The sequence below is a fragment of the Fundulus heteroclitus genome, chromosome 5, assembly GCF_011125445.2.
Source record: "Fundulus heteroclitus isolate FHET01 chromosome 5, MU-UCD_Fhet_4.1, whole genome shotgun sequence".
Taxonomy (NCBI): Eukaryota; Metazoa; Chordata; class Actinopteri; order Cyprinodontiformes; family Fundulidae; genus Fundulus; species Fundulus heteroclitus.
The window spans coordinates 25,492,567-25,498,623 of record NC_046365.1 but is presented as its reverse complement, the minus strand read 5'-3'; positions in this window follow the sequence as shown (position 1 = coordinate 25,498,623).

Sequence of the window (6,057 nt, the reverse complement as noted above, 5' to 3'; positions counted from 1 at the left end):
GTGCTTGACTGGACCCCCCTTCTGGAAGTCTGCCTTACCATAGGCATAATTTGAGCTACTCCTGTTAAATTCGTATCCACGCCATGCTGGAGACAGAACTCAAAAAAAATATGCCACTTATTTTAATATAATGTTAAAATAATTATTTAACCCGTTTGCTAATATAGCTTCCAGACCCCTAATGTGAAATAAAAAAATAAAAAATTAATCTCCCACTTCCAGGCTGGGGGGGTCTCTGTCAGAGACCTCTCCCCAGGAAGAGTGCCTCTCGCTGGGCTAGAGTGCTTGACTGGACCCCCCCTTCTGGAAGTCTGCCTTACCATAGGCATAATTTGAGCTACTCCTGTTAAATTCGTATCCACGCCATGCTGGAGACAGATCTCAAAAAAAATACGCCACTTATTTTAATATAATGTTAAAATTATTATTTAACCTGTTTGCAAATATAGCTTCCAGACCCCTAATGTGAAATTAAAAAAAAAAAATTAATCTCCCACTTCCAGGCTGGGGGGGGTCTCAGTCACACACCTCTCCACAGGAAGAGTGCCTCTCTCTGGGCTAGAGTGCTGGAACGATGACCCCCCCTGCTGGAGCTCATTCCAGTGAGATGCTGACCGATCTTTGCCCCGGGGACAGGTTTTGGAAGCATCTCATCCACAAAACCTGCGCTGTTTTGAGAAAACTGTAGGAAATAAATGAGTGATAAGCTAAGTTAAGCTCTTACCACTACTCACAGACATTTTGACACATATTTAAAAATTCCACCTCCAGGCTTGGGGGGGGTATCAGTCACACACCTCTCCCCAGGAAGAGTGCCTCTCTCTGGGCTAGAGTGCTGGAACGATGACCCCCCCTGCTGGAGCTCTGACATACATCAGGCAACATCTCTAAATGTTTGGTAGAGCAGGTTATAGTTTATATTTATTAAAAATAACCTACTGCGATATGTACACTTTATATGTACGGCAGCTACGCCGTTATGTACACTTTAGATGTACGTCAGCTACCGCATTATGTACATCTAGAACCGAAAAAAAACGCCACTTTTTAAAAGATAATGTTCAAATTATTATTAAATCTGTTTCCAAATTTCCCTTCCAGAGTCCTATTAAGAAATTAGAAAAATATTTCAAAGTACAAGATATTTATTTGCTTTAATTTTGTAAATGAAAATATGATGGCCAAGGTGAGATTTGAACCCTGCTCCTCTGGGTGGAAGGCAATGTTGTTATCCACTCTGCTACACCCACTCTGCTGTTTTGTACTTCCATGTTTCCTGTACAGCCTCCCTCCTTCTGTACACCTTGACCCCTCCTTAACCCACATAATTACATAGGCCACGCTCTCAGCCAATAGCAAAAGCTGTTCCCCTCCCCCGGTAGTTGTGGTCGTGTAGTGCAGTTTCAGACACAACAGTGGAGCTTGATTTCCAATGAGTCCCACCTTCAGCCCGTAACCTACCGTGTTATGTACAATTTATATGTACGTCTGCTACCGTGTTATGTACATCTAGGATCGAAAAAAAAACGCCACTTTTTAAAAGATAATGTTCAAATTATTATTAAATCTGTTTCCAAATTTCCCTTCCAGAGCCCTATTAAGAAATTAGAAAAATATTTCCAGTCTAAATTGTTTATTTACTTTAATGTTGTAAATGAGAATATGATGGCTGAGGTGGGATTTGAATGCTGCTCCTCTGGGTGGAAGGCAGTGTTGTTATCCACTCTGCTACACCCCTTAGCCCCTATATATAGGGGGCAGAGAACCGTTTTGTACTTCCATGTTGCCTGTACAGCCTCCCTCCTTCTGTACACCTTGGCCCTCTGTGTTGTCCTGCTCTAACTCTACTCCTCAGGTGTGCCTAGTTGGCTGAGGGGGTGTGGCCCACACCTGCAGCTCGTTGCAGGCGGCTTCCTCTGGCTTCTTAAGCAGAGCGCTGACAGATGGAAGACGCCAGAGCCTTAAGCAGTGGTGGTACGACGTGGCCTCTGACCCAACTCCTGAAAACCTGCTGGTGAGTTTTTTCGTTTTTGAACTTTGACTAATTTTGGATCTCCCTGTTTTTGTCACAGTTTTTGGTGCTTCTGGATCCTGCTGGTTCTTCCCTCACTCTGGTCAATCCATCTGTCACCCACTTCTGCCCAGCTTTATGGTAAGCAGTGCAGCTTCTAGTAGTTCTCCTGGTTCACCTTTCAGAGTCACTTGCTCTTCTTCTCTTTGCAGTCTCTCCAGCCGTGACGTTCTGACCCTGCCGAGTTGTCCATAGTCCCGTCCGTTATATCTGCCTGTTTCCTAAATAAACATCTTAAAACTGTTTCTTTGCTTCCCGATCATATCTGCATGTGGGCTCGTCATCTGAAAACCATTACAGTACCAAGTTTGGTACACTTCTTTTTAGGAGGCCCTGATTAAGGCCTCATTAAGGTCAAAAACCAGCTGCTGGCAGACAAAATATAGAGCTACATGGGCTCCAGTGGGCTTGTTTCGATCGTCTCTATGTACTGTTTCGTTTGGTACCAAGTTTGTGAGGCTACGATGCTGCTTTGCTAAACAGTGGCACAGAACACTGGTTTATAAGAGGCCCCATTGAGCCTCCTAAGCAAGGTGAAAAACCCAGCTGCTGGGAGACAAAGGAAAAAGCTACATGGGCTCAAGTGGGCTTGTTTCGATCGTCTCTATTTACTCTTTCGTTTGGTACCAAGTTTGTGAGGCTACGTTGCTGCTTTGCTAAACAGTGGCACAGAACACTGGTTTATAGGAGGCCCCATTGAGCCTCCTAAGCAAGGTGAAAAAACAAGCTGCTGGGAGACAAAGGAAAAAGCTACATGGGCTCAAGTGGGCTTGTTTCGATCGTCTCCATTGACTCTTTTGTTTGGTACCAAGTTTGTGACCCTTTGTTGCTTCTATGCTGAACAGTGGCACAAAATACACTGCTTCTGTGTTTTGTGCATCTCTTTTTCATACTTCAAACGGTTGCCATTCTTAGACGCAAGCACCCAGAGGCACAAAAATCACAGACAGCGGTTGAGGGGTGAGCTAGAACTCGTATCTAAAGTTTGGTATCTCTGCGCATAAATAAACCTTTCTTCCTCTGCTTTTGAGACTCAAATACTGTCTTGAACCCTTAGGAAGTTGGCTGAATTTTTTGGGGCAAACAGCTTTTGTTTTTTTCACAGGAGGCTGATTTTAACATATTTTGTAGGTGACCTTATGAGGAGCAGAACCTGTGATTTTGAACTCCCTGGGTGGTTCCATGTGGACACAGTGGGGGTCAAAAGGTGAAAATTTGCAACCTTTGATGGCACACAGCTCACACACGGTTTGTCTGTTCCAGCTCAAACTCGGCATACAGGAGCCCCTTTGAGGCATCTACCAACGGGTAAGAGCTCATACCTGTATCCCCTTCCTATAGCTACTTCCTTTTAGCAATGAGATAAGAAGATGTGGTTAGTGGCATGTTGTAGAGCATTTCCAGGAAATGAGCATTTACAAGTTTGGTCCAAATCCATGAGCTGCAAAGGCCTCAATTATCAAAAATCAAATATTGCTTGGCTGGTGGCATAGCTCCAGAAACAAAACGGGCCCAGATTTCCACTCTTGGCCATATGCTGCAGTACCTTTTCCCACCACCATTGGTGCTATTGATATTTGGACAGGCCTGTACACCATCCCTCCTTCTGTACACCTTCCATTGTAAAGCAATGGAACCAGTTCTGTACAGCCTCCCTCCTTATGTACGCCTTGGCCCCTAAAAAACACGCATAATTAATTAAGCCACGGTCTCGGCCAATAGCAGAAGCTTCCCCACTTTTCCCTTCCCGCCCGTAGTTGGTTCGTGCAGTGCTCTTTCCGACACGTTGGTGGCGCTATGCTGGGTGGGCTAATAAGCCATTGTAAAGCAATGGAACCCGTTCCGGACAGCCTCCCTCCTTCTGTACACCTTCCATTGTAAAGCAATGGAAATAGTTCTGTACAGCCTCCCTCCTTATGTACGCCTTGGCCCCTAAAAAACGCCCCTAATTAAATAAGCCACGGTCTCGGCCAATAGCAGAAGCTTCCCCACCCCTCCGTAGTTGTGTTCGTGCAGTGCACTTTCCGACACGTTGGTGGCGCTATCCTGGGCGGTCTAATCCGTTGTAACGTACAGCTATCCTTCCTTTCGTACGCGCCCCCCCCTCCCACACCCCCCGATACGCTAAATCTAGAAGAGAGCGCCATCACATGGTGCACGGAAGGCGGCACGCCCGTACGAAACGCCGACTTGGACCAAGCGGGCGAAATGCTGGAGCTTTTATTGCGCGCGTACGTACACTACCTCGTAACGAACACATACATACAGATTGTATGTGTAAATCCGTACGTACAGTATTCAAAATCATTGCGGCTGTACGGCCGAAGGCATCGTTTCGTACGATTTTCCCTTGACTATATATATGCTTCCGATCGGCAAAATTATCAGACAGCATGGAATTAATTTCCACTGTTATGCTGATGACACTCAGCTATATTTATCCATAAATCCTGATGAATCCAATCAATTACTTCGACTGCAGTCATGTCTTGATGACATCAAAAGCTGGATGACTTTAAATTTCCTGCATCTAAATTCAGACAAGATCGAAGTTGCAATATTTGGGCCAGAGTCCTCAAAAAATAAATTTCTTAACCAATCACTTAATCTGGGTGGCATTAACTTGGCCTCTGGTAATAAAGTAAAAAATCTTGGTGTTATTTTTGACCAAGACATGTCATTTAAATCCCATATTAAACAGGTTTCCAGAGTTTCCTTTTTTCACCCCCGGAATATCGCCAAAATTAGAAACGTTCTGTCCAGGAGTGATGCTGAAAAACTAGTCCATGCATTTGTTACTTCAAGGCTGGACTATTGTAATTCTTTACTATCAGGAAGTCCACAAAATGCAGTTCGAAGTCTTCAGCTGATCCAAAATGCTGCAGAAAGAGTTCTAATGAAAATCAACAAGCGGGATCATATTTCTCCAATTTTAGCTTCCCTTCATTGGCTTCCTGTTAAATCAAGAATAGAATTTAAAATTCTTCTTCTAACGTATAAAGCCCTTAATAATCAAGCTCCATCATATATCAGAGCTCTGACTACCCCGTATGTTCCTAACAGAGCACTTCGCTCTCAGACTGCAGGTCTGCTGGTGGTTCCTAGAGTCTCTAAAAGTAGAATGGGAGGCAGATCCTTTAGCTATCAGGCTCCTCTCCTGTGGAACCAACTCCCAGTTTTGGTCCGTGAGGCAGACACCCAGTCTACTTTTAAGACTAATCTTAAAACTTTCCTTTTTGACAAAGCTTATAACTAGAGTGGCTCATGTTACTCTGAGCTACCTTTATATAGTTTTGCTGCTATAGGCTTAGGCTACTGGAGGACATCAGGATCTAATTTTCTCACTCTATAGAGTTCTACTGTTATTCAATTATGCATTGTGTGTCGTCATTTCTGCTTTACCTTTCTGTTCTCTCTATTTTATCTTCATAGTAGGTACACCTGGTCTGGCGTTCTGTTAACTGTGACATCATCCAGAGAAGACGGCTCACATGCTATTACCATCTAATGTAGAACAGATTACTGGATCAATGTGTGCTTCTGTGCTTTGTTGTCTCTCTTGTTGTCTCTCTGCTCTGTCTTCTTTAACCCCCAGTCGGTCGAGGCAGATGACCGTTCATACTGAGCCCGGTTCTGCCGGAGGTTTTCCTTCCCGTTTAAGGGGAGTTTTTCTTCCCACTGTCGCTTCATGCTTGCTTAGTATGAGGGATTGCAGCAAAGCCATGGACAATGCAGACGACTCTCCCTGTAGCTCTACGCTTCTCCAGGAGTGAATGCTGCTTGTCGGGACTTTGAAGCAATCAACTGGTTTCCCTTATATAGGAAATTTTTGACCAATCTGTATAATATGATTGAACTTGACTTTGTAAAGTGCCTTGAGATGACATGTTTCATGAATTGGCGCTATATAAATAAAATTGAATTGAAATGAATTGAATTAAATTTTGGTTGGGCAGATTGTGTTATCATTCAGTGATGCATTTTCT